The sequence below is a fragment of the Helianthus annuus genome, chromosome 3, assembly GCF_002127325.2.
Source record: "Helianthus annuus cultivar XRQ/B chromosome 3, HanXRQr2.0-SUNRISE, whole genome shotgun sequence".
Taxonomy (NCBI): Eukaryota; Viridiplantae; Streptophyta; class Magnoliopsida; order Asterales; family Asteraceae; genus Helianthus; species Helianthus annuus.
In genome coordinates this window covers 3454382-3478129 of record NC_035435.2, presented here as the reverse complement: position 1 = coordinate 3478129, position 23748 = coordinate 3454382, and the positions used below count along the sequence as shown (strand labels likewise).

General features: G+C 39.9%; 2 long non-coding RNA genes across 4 annotated transcripts; both read right to left on the bottom strand.

Annotated features, from left to right (window-relative positions):
- Nucleotides 1-4303: 4303 nt before the first annotated feature.
- On the bottom strand, nt 4304-6846 carry LOC110927483. Of its 2 annotated transcripts, none has more exons than XR_004888154.1 (4): nt 6450-6846; nt 5642-5726; nt 4710-4853; nt 4304-4555 (listed from the first exon to the last, which is right to left on the bottom strand). It is a non-coding gene; the product is annotated as an uncharacterized LOC110927483 (long non-coding RNA). The 2 variants fall into 2 exon arrangements; XR_004888155.1 differs by having other exon boundaries at nt 4766-4853.
- Nucleotides 6847-9931: 3085 nt separating this feature from the next.
- On the bottom strand, nt 9932-12534 carry LOC110927484. 2 transcript variants are annotated; one of them, XR_002585656.2, is made up of 3 exons: nt 12190-12534; nt 10338-11466; nt 9932-10183 (listed from the first exon to the last, which is right to left on the bottom strand). It is a non-coding gene; the product is annotated as an uncharacterized LOC110927484 (long non-coding RNA). The 2 variants fall into 2 exon arrangements; XR_002585657.2 differs by having other exon boundaries at nt 10394-11466.
- Nucleotides 12535-23748: the final 11214 nt, after the last annotated feature.

The following is a 23748-nucleotide window of genomic DNA, read 5'->3' as shown; positions in this document are numbered from 1 at the left end:
CGTATTTTCCCAAAAAGGTTAAGTGCAGGTACTACGCGAACTAGGCTGGCTTTCTCCTAACGTCCTCAATAAGTCTCGCAAGCTTGGATGTCAAACTGTTGAACAATGTTTCCTATTTATTTTTGGATCCCCTGTGGATTATTTTCAACTATTTGTGATACTTGATATTACAATTATATTCAGTTGAAATATATCTATCTTTTGCTTCCGCTGTGCATTTAAATATTGTGTTGTTTGACTGTAATGTTACCAACTACGTCACGGTAATCCCCCACCGGTGAAACGTGGAAATATCGGGGTGTGACAGGTTGGTATCAGAGCCAACGTTGAGTGAATTAAACACTAGCCTTATGTGTTTAATCTCAATGACACAATTGCATATACTCGAGTCTAGACAAGAACTTAGGACGAATTCGAATTGTTGCTTTAGTTTGTCCTTTATTGTTTGGTATTTTATTTCATTTGTTTTAACAGGAAATATGCCACCAAGAATCAGAAGAGGAGGAAGAGGCGAAGGGCCAATCACTACCCACAACGATCACGAGGTCGGGCCTTCTCACATGCGAGCTCTTTCCAGCACAATGAGTGCTGATCCTCAGAGGAACATGAGGAAACTTTTTGAGCCCGCTAGACGGTCTATCTCTCACAGTTCAACACCTTCTTACCGTCACTCTTTTGGGCCGCACTCGGAAAACGAGCCCGATAACCCTCAACCTTCATTCATACCTCTCCAGCGTTCCGTTTCGCACCGTTCTTTTGGCGACCCTACTCCTGTCTTTCAGGGCTGGTTCTACCCGGAAAACTATATCTAAGAACCAGTGGGTTTTAACCCAGTGGGACCGGAGGACCACTTCTCAGAAGACAATGCAATGGACATGGACGAGGACACGGATCCCGCCGAGCCTGCAAGAGGTATCCCCAACCATCCAATTGAGATCTCTGATGGATCATCCTTCCATGGAACACCCTATCAGGGTCCAGACAGTTACCAAGCAAGATTCAATCAGTGTGAGTGGTACTTTACACCCTCTCACCATTCTTCACCTCACCAGCAGCAACAACAGCAGCAGCATCCCTCCGAGGATTCGCGTTTCGTGGCAGTCACGCCACCGCCTCCACCGCCGCCAGTTCATCAAGCACCTCCAGAACCACCAAGGCGTAGGAGAACAGGCGCGTGGATATCCGCACGAAGAGGGGATTTTCACTTTAGCACCCCTCGACACTCCAGTGGCAGTCATTATCCGCCACTGCCTGAAGACCCACAAATTGGTGGACCTTCGAACCCAGCTGCAGAGGTGAATTCTGCACCAGTTGCACCACCTCCGCCACCATTTGGTTATGATAACCCGATACCTACATACGCCGGTTCCACAGCATACAACCCGTTTGAGCTGCCAGCTCACACTCACTACAACTATATTGATGTCGACCCATACCTAGAAGCAGCGGCAAACTACAACGCCCTTCATCCCGAAGGACCTTATGGAACTCCTTGGGGAATGGGGTACTCAACTCATGGGTATCCAGTACCTGCTAGACCTCCGGCTCAGCACCTATCGCAGCTGCCACGTTTTTCCCCACAGGAGCAGGAAGAAATCCTCCACCGTTTAAACAGGGTGGAACGTGATTTTAAAGAAGAGCGTAAGAACAACCGTGGATTCCTCAAGGGCCTGGCAAACCTGTTAAAAGGAAAGAAAAAGAGGGATCATTAATCTCTATATGTGTTATTGTATTTCCTATTTCAATCAAGTCCCTGCGTGGACAATTATATGCGTATTTAGTCCCCGCGTGGACTTGTCTTTTAGTCGCTGCGTGGACTTGTCTTTCAGTCCCTGTGTGGCCATCTATCCTAGTATTGGTCCTTGCGAGGACTTGTTTTCTAGTTTAACCCCTGCGTGGGTAATTTGTCTATTAAAAGTCCCGTTTAGGGCAGTGTGTAATCCTTGTTATGTTTTAATGGAATGTTAAGTTTATTAAATTCATTTTGTCATTATGTACATTAAATATGAAATAGATAAACCGGAATCATTCCTTTTTAAATAGATCTGCCTATCATATATTAAATAAGAATCTTAAAGGTATAACCTAGCTTACATGTCTTTATAAGACTTGGCCAAGATGGTAAAACCTGTTTAAAGGATTCAGATCTCTGTTAACCTCTGGAAACATGTTAAACAATCCGGCAGACGTGATTCGTTAAAATCACACACGTCATTCCTATATGAGGACCCTTCAAAGGATTCCAAAACCTCACTTAATGATCTATAAATCAGGGGTTTAAATCATCAATTAAGATGATCATATGTTAGTAGTATAGTGCCTACGGGCCATACTCATTGTCATATAAGACAAAAGACAGTAGTAGTCTAGGACTCCCTGTCAGAAAAGATAAAGAACCATGTTCAAACCTTAATGCTTTGATTCTCTGAAATCATGGCTTATGAATTGAAATGTCCCTGTGACTAGGCCTTTTGTGCTAATAATACTATTGTTGCTTTGTAATTAGGATAAATTATAAATAAAATCCTAAATAAATGTGAGTAACAAATTAACCAAATATGGTCTATGTTTACCATGATTAATGAATTGCCATATAAGACAATTCCATAATAAACTCCCAAATAAAATTTTTGTCATTATCTTATGTGACAGTTCAAGATAAATGGCTGATTCGGATGAAATAAATAGTCACCCAAAGGAGAACCAGAATGATGCTCGGATAAATATAGCGAGTGCTGAACTGCAAGTTTTAATTGATAATGCTGTTGCAAAAGCCTTGGATAGGCAGTATGGCGAGTCGAGCGGTACGCGGAGTAGGACCCTATCCGCACCGCATTCTAAGCCTAAGACTCATTCTGGGGTGCATAGCAAGCCTCCCTCCAAGAGGGAAGAACCAAAGAAAGATGATGACGATCGTCACTCTTCAAACCATCATAGTGTCCCATCTCAAGGTATCGTGCTGAAACAAGGACCCCTTGATAAGGGTTGCTCCTACAAATACTTTGTGTCATGCAAACCCAGGGATTTCACTAGGGAAAAAAGGGCTATAGACTGCATGACTTGGTTGGATAAGATGGACACAGTGGTTGATATCAGCGGGTACGCTGAGAAGGATGTGGTAAAGTTTGTGTCTCAGTCGTTCAAAGGTGAGGCCTTAGCCTAGTGGAGATCATTGATTCAGGCTACTGGGAAGGTTCCACTATACAGTATGTCATGGGAACAATTTGTTGCCCTCATCCGAGAGAACTACTGCCCTTAGCATGAGGTAGAGAAGATTGAGTCGGATTTTCTGTCATTAGTTATGAAGAATCTGGATTGCCAAGCTTACCTTACGAGCTTTAATACAATGTCAAGGTTGGTTCCTTATCTGGTGACCCCGGAACCCAAAAGGATAGCTCGTTTCATTGGGGGTTTAGCCCCGGAGATCAAGGCAAGTGTAAAAGCCTCTCGGCCAGCTACTTTCAGATCTGTAGCTGATATATCCTTGTCCCTCACACTGGACGCGGTCAGGCAGAGATCGCTGAGGAACACGGATACCGAGAAGAGGAAGCATGATGATGACAACTCGCGTCGGTCAAACAAGAAGCACCGAGGAAACAATGACCACAAGAAGGGATCTGGTTCAAAGAAGGATGGGCATCAATCTGGAGATAAGCCCAAGTGTAAGACTTGTCAGAAATACCACTTTGGGAAGTGCAGACTTGACTCAATATCCCAATCTCAGTCGAGACCATGTGGGATTTGCAAGTCCACGGAACATAAGACCCTAGAGTGCAAGAAACTGAAAGACGCAACATGCTACAGTTGCAACGAAAAGGGGCACATTAAGACAAATTGCCCGAAGTATGCAAAGAAAGCTGATGAGGGGAAGAAGACCAATGCCAGGGTCTTCAGAATGGATGCAAAGGAAGCTGTGCAGGATGATAACGTGATCACAGGTACCTTTCTCATAAATGATGTCTATGCAAGAGTACTTTTTGATTCAGGAGCTGATAAATCTTTCGTAGATAATAAGTTTTGCAAATTGCTGAATTTACCTGTCAAAACCTTAAGTGTGAAGTATGAGGTGGAATTAGCAGATGGCACATTAGAAACCGCCTCAACCATATTAGATGGATGTTTCATATCCATTAAGAACCACTCTTTTCCGTTGTCCGTACTTCCTTTGAAGTTAGCCGGTTTTGAAATAGTTTTGGGTATGGATTGTGTTACGTCCGTGTTTGCGTCTAATAAGAGACGACTAAGGGACACTAGAAGAATAAAAATTTCTTAAAAGTGTCCAACTTTTCGCAATTTAAAACGATGATATCAATAACATATGCATTAATTTTAACAAAATTTGGGCATGACCCGTCCGTAAAACGGGCATACCCCTGTTTTAATCATAATCAAACTAGATACAATTCTACGATTCGTTCAACAAAATACTACTAAAAACCATTACAACAAATTTTGGACCAAAAACATTTGGACAAACTAGCGGAAGCGTTTGGTATGACATAACATGAACACGCGCTCGCTCCGATTCTCCAAGTCGCCTAAATTGAGGATTTACCTACATTCAACAACAAAGCTTTAAAAGTTAGTCAATATACTTATCTGCTTATAAAACCATTATTTTAGTTCCATTCGTGCATGTACTTTCATTTTTTTCTTACGCATTGAGTACCCAATTAAACGGGTACGACATATATTTTCATACAACTCACCCGTTAGTAGATGATGACGACCAAGCATAAAATATTGTATAAACTAAAATTCTAACCGCATAAGTTACTTCCACCCAATTATCCTTCCAACATTCAATCGTATCATTTCTATATCAATACTTCGAAAGTCCGACATACATAAACCTGCACTTTCAAACATGCTTAATAATAACTTGGTTAGCAATCCCGTAATCTCAACATGTTCAAGTACTACATCTTCGTAAAAAGGATGCCAGCCGTTTATATACATCTATTTAATTATCACACATGTACGCCTTTCGCATAACTATGAACATACATATCATGCATACTAGTTTATACAATTTAAACTCACCATGACACCAATTATTCATACCTACATACCATCCTAGTCATGCATATGACCATCCGATAATAGCCTACTTATAAACAAATCCTACCCATTCGCATGCTTAGCACATTTGGTCACAATCTAATAAAAGAAAACCGCCCAAACCTCCGGGGAACATAAATTACGGCCTGCCCAGTAAGATACGGCCTAAAATACAGCCTAAAGTATGACCTGCCTACTGATTACAACCTCAAACATGATTCTGATGCAGGGGAGGCCGTAAATTCCGGCCTGGGGCGTAATTTACGGCACCTGCATCTTTGTTTCGTCCGTTTACGCTAAAACTTGCGTAACTTTCAAACCGTTTACCCGATTAACCTCCCGTTTCTTCCTACGTGATTGTAACTTAACATTCTATCATGTGAACTTGAAATCCTACATCCGAGTTAAGGAATTTCTTAATTTATATTACTTAAACAAACTGGGAAGTGATTATGGAATTCACTTACTTAATGCTACTCATTCGATATCGTCTTCAATAACAAATTTCAACATAGCCTTTAATGATTATCATACAATTAATTCCATTGCTATTAAAGATAATGTTCGGGAGTTTACTTACCTCGTGCGTCCGAATTTGCACATAGCTTCCGTGTTCACCTCCGACCCATTGCACATCCTTGTTTGTTCTCTTGATGACATGACTCCTATCCGTACATGTCATCACAATCATAACACGGTTAGCTTACATACATTCATTCGTTCGGCCTTCAAATTATGCAAATTTGACTTTCCTTAGTTTATTAACGCATACAAGGGATATGTATCATTGTTCTTTATTACTACCGTACATAACACATCAACTAGCGAGTTCGTAACGTAATGGTTTCTTGTATACAACTTTTACCCTTTTTTAACTTCAATCGTACACATAATCCATTCTCATCTTAAACTATGCCCTTCACCTACATAACTATTGCATTCACATGTAATTTTCATTGCATAACACTTTGCAAAATTTATGAACTTACCATTCAAGCATTTAATCGAACACTTGGCGTGCATACAATATTTTTAAGCATTATGTACATGTGCTTTATGCATAATCTATCCATTCATACCACACTTGATTAATTCAACCAATTTCACTTAGCTTCTTAGTTTACATCAAAAATATTTACCAAAACCCTAATACTCATACATTCATCCTTCAATTTCTCATAAATCTTAGCATCTAAGAATTGCTAAAATCCTATCATATGACTAACACAAGTGGCTTTTACTTCAATCATTTGCTATAATCAGATTCACATATAATTCGCATTCAACATAATGATATTAGCCCTCATACAAACTCAAATTCATACAATCTTCACGGATTATCCAAAACCCACTTAACAAAAAGCATCAAAACATGAAATTGAACTCACCTTATGATCAATACACTTAGATTAAAGAGTATCCAGACCCATGCATTCGATTTTTCCCTTGATCTCCTTATCAATTTGATGATTTTTGGTTGTTAGGGTTTTTGGCTCTTCCCTTGGCCCTGCTCTCGATCGCACGCATAGAACCCCCAAGATACTGACATTTTTTTTTGTAAAGTGTTTTATTTAACACATTTTCCTTTTAACCCCTCAAACTTTTAAAACTTGTCATTTATTTCGTTTCACATACTAACTTGTATTTAAAACCAAGTTCGCTAACTCAGTTACCTTAATGTCACACCATATAAAAATAAGTCATTCTTGAAATTTTTAACATTTGGGTTTTTGGGGCGTTACAAGTCTACCCCCCTTAAAGAAGGTTTCGTCCCCGAAACCTTTCACACTTATTCTCCTACCAATTCCCTGTACTCATTCGAAGAGCATACTATAATACGCATACCTTCAGGATCTTGGCTAACGGTCTTATTCTTAATTAGACATCATGGCAGATAATGTACCTACCTTCTTAAGTTATATTACAATAATATACTTTTATAATCACATAAAAGTCGGAGTCTTATCAAAAGCTCTTAGTAGTCTCTTTTACTTTATAATGCTAGCTCCTATAGCGTTTAATTCATCGAATTATTCCAATCGTATACAATTATTAATCGAGCAAACCTAAGTCTACAGTTTGCTTCTAACTTCCTATTTGAGCATATTACATTCATATATTTGCTAATAGAAATAAATCAATTTATTTCACACTACTCATACATCATATGCTATCTTTCATTTTGTCCACTATGAGCCATCCTAAACATTCCATTACTATCATTACTTTAGATTACCTTTAAACTCATAGGAGGGGTCGATACATCTCCATACGCATACTATAATCATTCGAGGACTCATTATTTCAACTAAAATCACCCTTCTTAACTTAATTATCCGTACTTAAACCACGATGACTAAGCATTATTTCCATGGTTACTATCGTTATTTATGCCATGCGTATCTTTTCTACAATATTTTGTTCAAATGAACATGACTAACAAGCCGAGCATCAAAGTTAGCATTTCTTAACGATACTTGCCGTCTTTTATATTCTATGAGAATTTCCACAGTTACGAGCATTTAAGTTCCCTACCACTTGACGATCATTACGTATATCTTGAAATTCATTCTACATATTTGCATTACGGTTTGTATATATACATTCTATTCTAACACATCAGTCTCTAGTCGAGTCATAACCTCCTATTTAAGTTATAACTCTTTTCATACATACCTGACAGAAGTAAATTCCATTGATTCGTTATCCATACCTTACGATGTTCATTCCTTTCCGATTAGTGACATTGCGTCTCCATCCTTCAAGCTCACCTATGAGCATGAAACTTGACAAATCAAATCATTAACTACCGAGTTCAAATGGCGGTCGCCATCTGACCCGTATGTCCCATTTATCCTTTCTACCATTCTTGCTTACAACACATTTACATAAATATAATCATGTATATATATATATATATATAAAAGTTTAAACATAATTTGGATCTTATCACTTAAGGAATATTTATTTGTTTGGTATGTAATCACTTCACATTCGAATATCTTCCTTCTTATCATTCCTTTATTCATTTGCATTACATTTACTTATATAACTTGTTTGACGCAATCATGGTCAAACTATTGACCCTTCTCATGTAGACTAGTTTTCGCCTCTTTTTTTTTTGTACCTTAAGTCCGCTTCGCGGATTTTAACATTGCATTCATACCTTCCATTCCTTGAATCCGTCTCGTGGATTCAAGCAGTGCATTCGTATCTTTCATTCCTTAAATCCGTCTCGCAGATTCAAGCATTGCATTCGTATCTTTTATTCCTTGAATCCGTCTCGCAGATTCAAGCATTACATTCGTATCTTTCATTCCTTGAATCCGTCTCGCGGATTCAAGCATTGCATTCGTATCTTTCATTCCTTGAATCCGTCTCGCAGATTCAAGCATTGCATTCGTATCTTTCATTCCTTGAATCCGTCTCGCGGATTCAAGCATTGCATTCGTATCTTTCATTCCTTGAATCCGTCTCACGGATTCAAGCATTGCATTCATACATTGTTGCTCTGTACTTTTTACGGATTCAACATTTTATTCTTATCACTTGCACTTTTTACTCTTACGTAGTACTCTCAATCTCCCGAGAGTCTTACTACTCATTTCACCCGTGCGCCCACCTGCTACCCAATTCTAACGAACACACATGTAACAATTATCGCGGCCCCACGAACGTCATACGTTTCTTGTGTACTGACCAGGTACACCATCCACGTACTAGTTTCGAGTCTTCGCGTAATCGCCACATCATGCCCGAAGAATTAAGTTTCGGCACGTGTTACATTTTTTTTAAAACTCCTTTACCATGTCATTGTTATATTCATTTAGAATTTTCTTTCACTTGCCTACTTATACTATTTCATACATTAACGCGTTTAGTATACATACCAGGGGTCAATTCGTCTTATTACTTGCCTTGATGCCGGTCCTAGACCGCGTTCACGGATCATCCCTTCCACCACTTCTGTGACCTTGTTGAATAATGTTTCTTTGACGAACAGTTTCAGTATCATCATCATCTTTAACGTTGCTTGCATCAGCCATCTACACCATGTCATGTTTACATTTAATACGGATCATAAACTTTCAACATATCATAGTTCATTAGTCCGTATTACTTATTCACATTCTTTCATCTCAAGCTTAACTTCACACATTCATCGTTTATTTCATACCCTTGTGTACATTTCATTCAACATTTAATGGTTTTATACCATTGCCATTATCTATTTAATCCTTACATACTTAATTCGTCTCATAATGACTCGGCAAAACCGCAATTCAGACTCCCGGGAAGTACCGTTAAATAAAAATTTGGAAAATCTTAAAATTTTTGGGGGCTGAATTACACAAGCCGTCGGCGACGGCTTGCTAACCCGTCGGCGACGGGCTTCTAAATATGGCGTCGGCCATATTACCCGTAGACAGGAGGGTAAGGCGTCTGCAGGTGGGGTGGCGTCGGCGACGGGAGGTAACCCGTCGGCGACGACCTTTCTTTGTGCAGAAACGTTGCAGGTTGGTTTCGGGCGCTTTCGTTCGTTTCTTTCTAGTCCGTTCCGACTCTACCACACCTGAAACTTCTCATTTAACCTCCCCACATATTTATCTATTACTTTTGTCATACACATAATAAACACACTTGCAATTTGTTTAACTTAAACATTACCTCATTGGCGACCTTGGAGCGAGCACTCTTTCGAACGAGCCATCGGTTGAGTTCAAGCACCACTATTCGTGCTCGAATCCCTCAACCTAGGCTCTGATACCAACTTGTTACGTCCGTGTTTGCGTCTAATAAGAGACGACTAAGGGACACTAGAAGAATAAAAATTTCTTAAATGTGTCCAACTTTTCGCAATTTAAAACGATGATATCAATAACATATGCATTAATTTTAACAAAATTTGGGCATGACCCGTCCGTAAAACGGGCATACCCCTGTTTTAATCATAATCAAACTAGATACAATTCTATGATTCGTTCAACAAAATACTACTAAAAACCATTACAACAAATTTTGGACCAAAAACATTTGGACAAACTAGCGGAAGCGTTTGGTATGACATAACATGAACACGCGCTCGCTCCGATTCTCCAAGTCGCCTAAATTGAGGATTTACCTACATTCAACAACAAAGCTTTAAAAGTTAGTCAATATACTTATCTGCTTATAAAACCATTATTTTAGTTCCATTCGTGCATGTACTTTCATTTTTTTCTTACGCATTGAGTACCCAATTAAACGGGTACGACATATATTTTCATACAACTCACCCGTTAGTAGATGATGACGACCAAGCATAAAATATTGTATAAACTAAAATTCTAACCGCATAAGTTACTTCCACCCAATTATCCTTCCAACATTCAATCGTATCATTTCTATATCAATACTTCGAAAGTCCGACATACATAAACCTGCACTTTCAAACATGCTTAATAATAACTTGGTTAGCAATCCCGTAATCTCAACATGTTCAAGTACTACATCTTCGTAAAAAGGATGCCAGCCGTTTATATACATCTATTTAATTATCACACATGTACGCCTTTCGCATAACTATGAACATACATATCATGCGTACTAGTTTATACAATTTAAACTCACCATGACACCAATTATTCATACCTACATACCATCCTAGTCATGCATATGACCATCCGATAATAGCCTACTTATAAACAAATCCCACCCATTCGCATGTTTAGCACATTTGGTCACAATCTAATAAAAGAAAACCGCCCAAACCTCCGGGGAACATAAATTACGGCCTGCCCAGTAAGATACGGCCTAAAATACAGCCTAAAGTACGACCTGCCTACTGATTACGACCTCAAACATGATTCTGATGCAGGGGAGGCCGTAAATTCCGGCCTGGGGCGTAATTTACGGCACCTGCATCTTTGTTTCGTCCGTTTACGCTAAAACTTGCATAACTTTCAAACCGTTTACCCGATTAACCTCCCGTTTCTTCCTACGTGAGTGTAAATTAACATTCTATCATGTGAACTTGAAATCCTACATCCGAGTTAAGGAATTTCTTAATTTATACGCGTTCGGCTTATTATTCATCTTCGAATGATTCAACCCGTTCTTGCATTTATCAAAATAACCCATTGATTTGACCTCAACTTCAAATGACTTAATAATTAAAAACATTATATTACTCAAACAAACTGGGAAGTGATTATGGAATTCACTTCCTTAATGCTACTCATTCGATATCGTCTTCGATAACAAATTTCAACATAACCTTTAATGATTATCATACAATTAATTCCATTGCTATTAAAGATAAAGTTCGGGAGTTTACTTACCTCATGCGTCCGAATTTGCACATAGCTTCCGTGTTCACCTCCGACCCATTGCACATCCTTGTTTGTTCTCTTGATGACATGACTCCTATCCGTACATGTCGTCACAATCATAACACGGTTAGCTTACATACATTCATTCGTTCGGCCTTCAAATTATGCAAATTTGACTTTCCTTAGTTTATTAACGCATACAAGGGATATGTATCATTATTCTTTATTACTACCGTACATAACACATCAACTAGCGAGTTCGTAACGTAATGGTTTCTTGTATACAACTTTTACCCTTTTTTAACTTCAATCGTACACATAATCCATTCTCATCTTAAACTATGCCCTTCACCTACATAGCTATTGCATTCACATGTAATTTGCATTGCATAACACTTTGCAAAATTTATGAACTTACCATTCAAGCATTTAATCGAACACTTGGCGTGCATACAATATTTTTAAGCATTATGTACATGTGCTTTATGCATAATCTATCCATTCATACCACACTTGATTAATTCAACCAATTTCACTTAGCTTCTTAGTCTACATCAAAAATATTTACCAAAACCCTAATACTCATACATTCATCCTTCAATTTCTCATAAATCTTAGCATCTAAGAATTGCTAAAATCCTATCATATGACTAACACAAGTGGGTTTTACTTCAATCATTTGCTATAATCAGATTCACATATAATTCGCATTCAACATAATGATATTAGCCCTCATACAAACTCAAATTCATACAATCTTCACGGATTATCCAAAACCCACTTAACAAAAAGCATCAAAACATGAAATTGAACTCACCTTATGATCAATACACTTAGATTAAAGAGTATCCAGACCCATGCATTCGATTTTTCCCTTGATCTCCTTATCAATTTGATGATTTTTGGTTGTTAGGGTTTTTGGCTCTTCCCTTGGCCCTGCTCTCGATCGCACGCATAGAACCCCCAAGATACTGACATTTTTTTTTGTAAAGTGTTTTATTTAACACATTTTCCTTTTAACCCCTCAAACTTTTAAAACTTGTCATTTATTTCGTTTCACATACTAACTTGTATTTAAAACCAAGTTCGCTAACTCAGTTACCTTAATGTCACACCATATAAAAATAAGTCATTCTTGAAATTTTTAACATTTGGGTTTTTGGGGCGTTACAGACTGGTTATCTCATAACCAGGCCCAGATTGTCTGTAATAAGAAGCAAATGGTGATCAAGACTCCGTCTGGTGAATCACTTACCATTCAGGGAGATATCCAGTATGGACTGCTTGAGCAAGTGACTATGCTCAAGGCCTCTAGGTGTTTGAATAAGGGTTGTGTCATTTACATGGCACAAATGACCATTGATGAGCCGAAACCCAAGATTGAAGATATCCCCGTCATTTCCGAATACCCTAAAGTTTTTCCTGAAGAACTACCTGGTTTACCACCAGATAGACAAGTAGAATTCAGAATCGACATTATCCCTGGAGCAGCACCTGTTGCTAGAGCGCCTTATAGGTTGGCACCAACAGAAATGAAGGAATTGAGAACACAACTAGATGAATTGCTAGCCAAAGGTTTCATTAGACCTAGTTCGTCTCCTTGGGGAGCACCAATCTTATTTGTCAAGAAGAAGGATGGATCGATGCGTCTGTGCATCGATTACCGAGAGCTTAACAAGGTCACTATCAAGAATAGGTATCCATTGCCCAGGATCGACGATCTGTTTGACCAACTTCAAGGGGCAAGTTACTTCTCCAAGATTGACTTAAGGTCAGGTTATCACCAACTGAAGGTTAGAGATGAAGACGTACACAAGACTGCATTTAGGACTCGTTATGGTCATTACGAGTTCCTAGTGATGCCTTTTGGGCTCACTAATGCACCAGCGGCATTCATGGATCTCATGAATCGTGTTTGCAAGCCATACTTGGACAAATTCGTTATCGTCTTCATAGACGACATTCTGATTTATTCAAAGAATCAAGCTGATCATGAGAAGCACCTTCGATGTATTCTTTCACTACTTCAACAGGAGAAGCTCTATGCCAAATTCTCTAAATGTGAATTCTGGCTTTGAGAAGTCCAATTCCTTGGACATGTGGTTAGTGAGCGTGGTATCCAAGTGGATCCCGCTAAAGTGGAAGCTGTCATGAATTGGCAAGAGCCGAAGACGCCCACAGAAATTCGCAGCTTCTTGGGATTGGCAGGATATTACCGGCGTTTTATTGAAAATTTTTCCAGGATTGCTGCACCCTAACTTCTCTGACTAGAAAGAATGTTAAGTTTAACTGGGGTCCTAAGCAGCAGGAGTCCTTTGATATCCTTAAGCAGAAGCTAAGCAATGCACCTGTGTTGTCATTGCCTGATGGAATAGAAGAATTTGTGGTATATTGTGATGCATCACACACCGGGATGGGATGTGTGCTTATGCAGAAAGGAAAGGTTATTGCCTATGTTTCACGTTAGTTGAAAGTGCACGAAAAGAATTACACCACCCATGACTTGGAGTTGGGTGCCATTGTATTCGCACTGAAGCTATGGAGGCATTATTTATATGGCATCAAGTGTGTGATCTATTCTGATCACAAGAGCCTCCAGCATCTGTTTAACCAAAAGGATTTAAACATGAGGCAGCGACGATGGATGGAAACTTTGAATGATTATGATTGTGAGATAAGATACCATCCTGGCAAGGCAAATGTAGTCGCCGATGCCTTGAGTCGAAAGGGAAGGGTGAAGCCTATAAGAATCAATGCCAAGAGCATTGAGATAAAGAATAGTTTGAATGAAAGGTTGTTAGCTGCACAGAAGGAAACTGTGCTGGAAGCTAACTACCCTAATGAAAAGCTAGGAGTAACTGAAGAACAGTTATCCTATGGCAAGGACGGAATTCTAAGGTTAAATGGATGAATATGGGTTCCAGTTTATGGAGGACTTCGAGATGTTATCCTCCAGGAAGCCCACAGTTCCAAATACTCCGTTCATCCTGGAGCTGACAAGATGTACCAGGATTTGAAAGCAAACTTTTGGTGGATAGGCTTGAAAAAGTCTATAGCTACCTATGTAGCTAAATGTTTGACATGTGCGCAAGTCAAAGCTGAACATCAGAAGCCGTCAGGTTTGCTGCAACAGCCTGAACTTCCCGAGTGGAAGTGGGAAATGGTGACAATGGATTTCATCACCAAGCTGCCAAAGACAAGGAAAGGAAATGATACGATATGGGTAATAGTTGATAGGTTGACTAAGTCAGCACATTTCCTACCCATTAAGGAGACTTATAGCTCCGACATGTTAGCCCAATTGTACGTAGATAAGATTGTATCTCTACATGGCGTACCTGAGTCTATTATCTCTGACAGAGATACTAGGTACACATCTCATTTTTGGAAAAGTTTCCAACAATCTTTGGGCACGCGCTTAAATTTCAGTACGGCTTACCATCCTCAGACGGATGGGCAGAGTGAGCGTACAATCCAAACCTTGGAAGACATGCTTCGTGCATGTGTGATTGACTTAGGTGGTAATTGGGATAACCACCTACCATTAATCGAGTTCTCATACAACAATAGCTACCATACCAGCATTAAGGCTGCGCCTTTTGAGGCCTTGTATGGTAGGAAGTGTAGAACGCCCGTTTGTTGGGCGGAAGTTGGAGATGTCCAACTGTCAGGACCAGAAATAGTCTTTGAAACGACGGACAAGATTGTCCAGATTCGTGACCGTCTGAAAGTTGCCCGAGATCGGCAGAAAAGCTACGCAGATTTGAAGCGTAAACCTTTTAACTTCGAGGTAGGTGACAAGGTACTGCTTAAAGTATCACCCTGGAAGGGAGTGATGCGATTTGGTAAGAAAGGCAAGTTAAGCCCGAGATACATAGGACCCTTCGAGATCATCGAACGTGTCGGATCAGTTGCCTATAAGTTAAACTTACCTGAAGAGCTCAGTGGTATTCACAATGTATTCCACATCTGCAATCTAAAGAAGTGTGTCGCTGATGATTCACTAGTCATACCACACACAGATGTGCACATAGAAGAAAGCTTGAAGTTTGTTGAAAAACCTGTGTCGATCGAGGATCGACATGTTAAGAAGCTTCGAAGGAAGCATATACCGATTGTAAAGGTTAAATGGGATGCCCGTAGAGTTCCCGAGTACACATGGGAGGTAGAGTCCACAATGAAGGAAAAGTACCCTCATTTGTTTCAGTAAATCTCGAGGTCGAGATTTCTTTTAAGGGGTGAGGATGTAACACCTTGAATTTTTTCGTCAAATGAAATAACGACACCTGTCATGTACGACAAAAGTATTATAAACCCGGATTTAGTTAAAGATGTATGGCCGGATTTTTGAACATGTCGACATGTTAATTTATACCTCTGAACGACTTCGTTATAAATCCCAAGACCCTAACATGATTAATAAACATCTAAGTATACCTTTAAAATCCGGTGATTTACTAACAATAATGGATTCCTAATTGCTAGAATGGATCCTATGAAATAATGCTAGATAAACGATGCGTGTGTAGTGTAATATAATTTAGATGTATATTTAAGCCCTTTTTACACTTTTAGCCAAGTTTTAAATTTATAAAACACGATATTTACTAACACTAAACACACATATGGGCAAGTGCACCCATCGTGGACGTAGTATAGTGTTGGTAAGATACCGAGGTCGTCCAAGGACACAAGAGCTTTTAATACCGGTTTATCCTCAACGTCTAATCAAATCAAAAAGTGAGAAAAAATGTTTTAAACTAAGAAAAATAAAAACTAACTAAATGCTGAAAAATAAAATAAAATAAAAACAGATAGACAAGATGAATCACTTGGATCCGACACGTGTGTTAGTATAACCTTTGGTTATTTTTGCACTTTTGCACTTGTTTAAGAGATTATCTTAGTTATTGTAGTAGGCCCCTCTTTTGAAGGCGACGTTACCCTCAACCCAGTAGTTTGAGTCAGCAAGGATACAATCCTAAAGGGTCGGATTATTGAAAGATAATGAATTAAGTTATTAATGCAAATTGTGGTAGGCCCCGCTTTCGGCGGTGACGTTACCCTCGGCTAAGTAGTCTGAGTCAGCAGGGATACAGTCCTAAATAGCCGGGTTATAGTATTAATAGTAGTTAACTTATGAGGGGGTCAAAGAGTTTGGATCCCAGCCATCCAATACCTATGGGCATTGAAGGAGATCCTACTAAAATTGACCCAGGTCCCAAGCAGGACCTCTAAACGCTGAACAAGGGCAAGACCCTTACCAAACCGTTCCCTTAACCCCCGACCAGGTAGTCGACATACCTCCATATAGACCGTGGAGATATGAATGGTGAAAATCTTTTATTTTATATAGACAGTAAAATAACGCCAAGACACCACGGACAAACGATAAGGAAAGATCACCTTCAACATAAGTAACTAGTTATTAAAGTCATTAATACAAAACCAAATAAAAAGTGCAAAAGATTAAAAATAAAAAGTATTATACTAAACACTTGTCTTCACCAAGTGATGTAAGAGACTTAGGCAAACATGGCCTTGATTGTCAAGAACTCTTACGATCAATCTTGGATCCCGAGACGACTCACACACTCTACGATGGACAATGGATGATGGTGGTGGATGATGGTGTTATGGTGGTGGTGGGTGGTAGATGAAGTGTGAGAGAGGTGGTGTGCCAAGGGATGAGATGGAATGAAACCAAGCACCCCTATTTATAGGCTGAACAGAAGGCTGGGCACGGCCCCGTGTCCGCTGGACACGCCCCCGTGCCCGTCTGACACTCTCTCTCTTCATTAATTGTAATTCGCAATTACAATTAATGCGCCTGCTGTACTTTCACCACGCCCCCGTGCCCGCTGGACACGGCCCCGTGGTGGGCAATGGAAGCTTCTACTAGTTTGTCTTTTCTGCTGCTTCTTGGGCACGGCCCCGTGTTCGCTGGACACGGGGCGTGTTCAGTCTTCTGTTTTCTCTTCTTTGCCTTGGGGGTTGCCGTTGAGGGTCCGGGCAGTCTACTTTTATTCCTTTTCTTGTATTTATGCTAGAATTAGTTGTCTTTTTGCTTCTTTTGTGATTTTGAGCTCATTTCATCCTGAAAATACAAAAGAAAGACAAAAACACTCTTTTTCCAACATTAGTACTTAAAAAGGGTTAGTTTTATGCCTTAATTGATGTGATTTATATGTTGCATTTTACACACGTCAAATACCCCCACACTTGAACTTTTGCTTGTCCTCAAGAAAAACTCTTTAAATGTGGCTTACACTCCCAAATGGAATAGGTAGAAGAGAAAGTTCTTAGCTTTTCCTAGAGTGTCGGGAATCCAAGGTCCTTGTAAGTTTTATTTTTATTTATTTACAATCCTATTCGTTATGATTTACTTTGAACGTTTCATAAGATAAATTATTTATTCGGGCATAGCATGCCTTATTAAAATTCCATTTATATACAAGTTCACATACCTCGCGGGAGATCACTCAACACTCGGCCGAAGGTGTAAATTTTTTTAGTGAATCACTCGTGAGCGGCATGGAACTTACGCCTTCCATAGGCTTGCCAAGCAATCAATCCTCCTCCTTTTTAACTTTTTACCTTTGTAAATATCAAGAGGACTTTTGGGGTGAAGGGTTAGGCTTGGGTTAAAGGTGGTCGGTTGGGTTAGTTAGAAAAAAGGGCGAAAATCGTAAAAAGCGTCGGTTTCCGTGACATACCTTGTTTTTAGTGATTTTTTTTATTTTTGAAGTATTTCTCCAAACAAGCTTTTATATAGCTTTTGTTTGTTTTTGACTTCATCATCGTTTTTTTTTCATCACATAAAAAGGCGAGTTTACGAAAAACCGAGCTTGTTACTAAAATAAAGGGTGAAAAATAAATTTTTTTTTTCGGTGGGTAAAAAGAGTTTTGGGGTAATGAAATGAAAGGTTTAGGCTCAAAGGGGCTATCTAGGGGGATTTTGGGTAGGTGGTAAAAAAAATGAAAAATAATGGTTTAGAAAGAAAAATATGGTTAGTCCTAACGCCTCCATCACTTACTTACTTGGGTTTTTAAGTTGGTAAGGACCGGGAATGTATTGTCGTGGCAAGTTCTAGAGTTGTAAGAACCAAGCGGCTATTCACACAAGAAACGAAAAATGAGCATTTAGTCTAAATATGTATATTTTTATGCTCAATAAAGGCTCAAAACTCACTTTTGTGGGAATGGGTTTTTAATGTGATCAAGTATATATAATCGAATTTTTAACTAGACTTGTTATGCCGTTTCGTAATTTTCTTATGTTGGTTCTTTGTTATCACGACGCTATCGGTTGTAAATTTGTAAAAATATAACCTTTTTAGAACTTGTTATTCCCAAATTAAACTAAGACAAGTGAATGAAAAAAAAATGAAAAAGTTTTTTTTTTTTTTTTGAAAAAATTTGGGGTGTTTAGCGGTTCCAATAGAGTTTTGTGTAAGGCTTGTATTTAGGACTTGCAAAATTCAAGGTTTTAGCATCCCCCCCACACTTAAATTACACATTGTCCTCAATGTGTCCAAAAATAAGGTTTTTGGTTGATTAGAATGTGTAAAAGTAGGTTAAAAAGCAAAGATTTATGTTACTGGCATCCTGGACACGGCCCCGTGGTGACCGGGCACGGCCCCGTGGTCAGGTGCCAGTAACAAAAATTAAAGAATTAAAACAGAAGCCTGGACACGGGGGCGTGTCCGCTGAACACGGCCCGTGTCCAGTTACCTGAACTGGGTGTTTTTCTGCAGGTGGCTCAGCACGGGGTCGTGTTGGTTGGGCACGGCCCGTGTTGAGCCTTCTGTGATGGAGATTTGTGTCGGGTTGCTCTGTTTTTCGTGCATGGGTCCATTTTTCTCGTTCCCCTTTTCATCCATTACCACCATGAGTGTGTTTTATTCGCTAAACAACCATCAATCTTAAAAACCATCATAACATTGCAAACATAGAGAGATATTACATAAAGTTAGCCAAATAACTAGGGGATACATGAGGTTATCATAAGGGTTCTACTTATTTAGGAAAATTTCGGGAATAGCTTCCCGATGTAGTAACACTCTCTAGCCGACGGCTCCTCGGTTGTCGTTCAAAGCCATTCTTCTATCTCCCTTGGGAGGTAGAAGGTAGCTTCATTCTCTTCGGTGTCTTGAGGAGGAACCCTCACCGGGACTCCTTGCACCACCCTTGGTTGAGGCATTTGGTGCATGGTGTGCCATTCGGCCGGAATGATGACCTCGGGTACTACATTCCACGCTCTTTGGGTTATTACTGGAACCAAAGGCGGGGAAGCGAGAAGGTTTAACCTCTGGTGCAGGAGGTTTACTTCTCGTAGACAGTCCTCCAACCCTACCGTCAGATGATTAATACGGTCCACTAATGCTTCCTCCACTCCCGTCATTTCGTCTATGGCTTCCCTCAAAGCGTAAACGTAGTTTACTAGGGAATCTTCTGCCGTGGACGACCTTCTTCCATTTCGGTTATTTCTCGAGGATGATCCGCTATTTCTGCTGGCCATTTTCTGTGAAAGAAGCCGAAGATAACTAAACTTTTACAGAACAGTACCTCGAACACGGCCCCGTGCTCAGTGAGCACGGCCCCGTGTTCAGCTGTCTGCAGGATTTTTGTCTAACGATTCTAGGGTTTTAAATTACTTTAACATTCTTTTACCATGTTCTAAGCTTAGATAATTTAAAACAAAGTTATAGAACTAACTTTAAACAAGAATTCGCAGCCAAAAATCCTACAAACCTTACATAGAAGATTGGAATAATGGGGTTTCCAAGCTTCCATGGAGGGGATGTTTGAAAAATTTTTGGAAGAAGGAGAAATGAACAAAAGTGGAAAAGACAAGATAGTCCTTGGGAACCTTCTTTTAGCACTTACCTAGGATGGTATATTGTGAAGATCCCAGGAATCTCTGCTTAGTGAAGTGGTCAAAAATGAGCAGGAATCAGGCTGCATTTAAAGAAAACGACAGCACACTGGACACGGCCCCGTGTTCGCTAGACACGGCCCCGTGTGCAGAGAAAATCCTGACACATTTTGTCCGTATTCTGACAAAATCAGCAGAGAATCTTCTGAGTGAACACGGGGGCGTGTTGACCGGGCATGGCCCCGTGTCGGTAGGCTGTTTCATGGAGTTTATTGCTACTAAGGAGTTTATTTATATCGGGTGGTTCTTGATTTGTTGGAACAACCCCAAAGTGCCTAAGATACCTTAATTGTCCTATACTAAGGCGAGAACGCAAGAGGTTATCGGTGAGGGTAATTCCTATTTTCATTCTAGGTGGACAAGTCCAACCCTTTTCCGGGCTCTCGTTAAAGAAGGTGTATGCCGAATCGCTCAGGTCTATGTATGCATCGAACGAAGTCGATGGGGAGTCCTTCACGACACAATCGACACAGGGACGACTATCATCCAAGTCTTTTCTAGGTATGAAGGTATTTTCGGGAGCAATGAGGTTGTCGGAATGCGGTTCCAACATTTCCTCATGGTCATCATCTTGGGATGGATCTATAAAATCCTTCCTAAGTTCTTTTGACCAATTGAGAATTAGCTCTTCTAGTTGAAGTAACTCGTCAAGGAGCATTTCTCCTAGAATATCTGGCTGGGCGCATTCGAGGGAGAGATAGTGCTTATTTTTACTTTCGCCCCTCTTAAGGTTACAAGGAATCGGTGGGTCTATATAGTGGGGCCTATAATTGAGAAAATAACATTTTAATTCGTCATGTTCGCCTCCACATAATCGACACCACATACCATAAGAGTGCCGAAAGTAAAAAGAATTACTATCACTCATGTTTGTGTCAGAAATTACCAACCGCCGGGATCTAACGGTTCTGTTTTCAGTAAGAGAATCTTGGGCACGGGGGCGTGTTGAGTGGACACGGCCCCATGTTCAGCTTACTGTCTGACTTAAAACAGGATTGCCAGTTCCAATGATTGAGCACGGGGGCGTGTTCAGCAGGCACGACCCCGTGGTGAGCTCTGCAGAAGCTGAAAATCCACGAAAAATCCTAAAAATTAAAGAAAAAAATAAAAATATGATTAGGCCGTTGATTCCTAACTTTCTTAAAATCCGTGTGTCCCCGGCAGCGGCGCCAAAAACTTGATGCGTGTGTAGTGTAATATAATTTAGATGTATATTTAAGCCCTTTTTACACTTTTAGCCAAGTTTTAAATTTATAAAACACGATTTTACTAACACTAAACACACATATGGGCAAGTGCACCCATCGTGGACGTAGTATAGTGTTGGTAAGATACCGAGGTCGTCCAAGGACACAAGAGCTTTTAATACCGGTTTATCCTCAACGTCTAATCAAATCAAAAAGTGAGAAAAAATGTTTTAAACTAAGAAAAATAAAAACTAACTAAATGCTGAAAAATAAAATAAAATAAAAACAGATAGACAAGATGAATCACTTGGATCCGACACGTGTGTTAGTATAACCTTTGATTATTTTTGCACTTTTGCACTTGTTTAAGAGATTATCTTAGTTATTGTAGTAGGCCCCTCTTTTGAAGGCGACGTTACCCTCAACCCAGTAGTTTGAGTCAGCAAGGATACAATCCTAAAGGGTCGGATTATTGAAAGATAATGAATTAAGTTATTAATGCAAATTGTGGTAGGCCCCGCTTTCGGCGGTGACGTTACCCTCGGCTAAGTAGTCTGAGTCAGCAGGGATACAGTCCTAAATAGCCGGGTTATAGTATTAATAGTAGTTAACTTATGAGGGGGTCAAAGAGTTTGGATCCCCGCCATCCAATACCTATGGGCATTGAAGGAGATCCTACTAAAATTGACCCAGGTCCCAAGCAGGACCTCTAAACGCTGAACAAGGGCAAGACCCTTACCAAACCGTTCCCTTAACCCCCGACCAGGTAGTCGACATACCTCCATATAGACCGTGGAGATATGAATGGTGAAAATCTTTTATTTTATATAGACAGTAAAATAACGCCAAGACACCACGGACAAACGATAAGGAAAGATCACCTTCAACATAAGTAACTAGTTATTAAAGTCATTAATACAAAACCAAATAAAAAGTGCAAAAGATTAAAAATAAAAAGTATTATACTAAACACTTGTCTTCACCAAGTGATGTAAGAGACTTAGGCAAACATGGCCTTGATTGTCAAGAACTCTTACGATCAATCTTGGATCCCGAGACGACTCACACACTCTACGATGGACAATGGATGATGGTGGTGGATGATGGTGTTATGGTGGTGGTGGGTGGTAGATGAAGTGTGAGAGAGGTGGTGTGCCAAGGGATGAGATGGAATGAAACCAAGCACCCCTATTTATAGGCTGAACAGAAGGCTGGGCACGGCCCCGTGTCCGCTGGACACGCCCCCGTGCCCGTCTGACACTCTCTCTCTTCATTAATTGTAATTCGCAATTACAATTAATGCGCCTGCTGTACTTTCACCACGCCCCCGTGCCCGCTGGACACGGCCCCGTGGTGGGCAATGGAAGCTTCTACTAGTTTGTCTTTTCTGCTGCTTCTTGGGCACGGCCCCGTGTTCGCTGGACACGGGGCGTGTTCAGTCTTCTGTTTTCTCTTCTTTGCCTTGGGGGTTGCCGTTGAGTGTCCGGGCAGTCTACTTTTATTCCTTTTCTTGTATTTATGCTAGAATTAGTTGTCTTTTTGCTTCTTTTGTGATTTTGAGCTCATTTCATCCTGAAAATACAAAAGAAAGACAAAAACACTCTTTTTCCAACATTAGTACTTAAAAAGGGTTAGTTTTATGCCTTAATTGATGTGATTTATATGTTGCATTTTACACACATCAAATACCCCCACACTTGAACTTTTGCTTGTCCTCAAGCAAAACTCTTTAAATGTGGCTTACACTCCCAAATGGAATAGGTAGAAGAGAAAGTTTTAGCTTGTCCTAGAGTGTCGGGAATCCAAGGTCCTTGTAAGTTTTATTTTTATTTATTTACAATCCTATTCGTTATGATTTACTTTGAACGTTTCATAAGATAAATTACTTATTCGGGCATAGCATGCCTTATTAAAATTCCATTTATATACAAGTTCACATACCTCGCGGGAGATCACTCAACACTCGGCCGAAGGTGTAAATTTTTTTAGTGAATCACTCGTGAGCGGCATGGAACTTACGCCTTCCATAGGCTTGCCAAGCAATCAATCCTCCTCCTTTTTAACTTTTTACCTTTGTAAATATCAAGAGGACTTTTGGGGTGAAGGGTTAGGCTTGGGTTAAAGGTGGTCGGTTGGGTTAGTTAGAAAAAAGGGCGAAAATCGTAAAAAGCGTCGGTTTCCGTGACATACCTTGTTTTTAGTGATTTTTTTTATTTTTGAAGTATTTCTCCAAACAAGCTTTTATATAGCT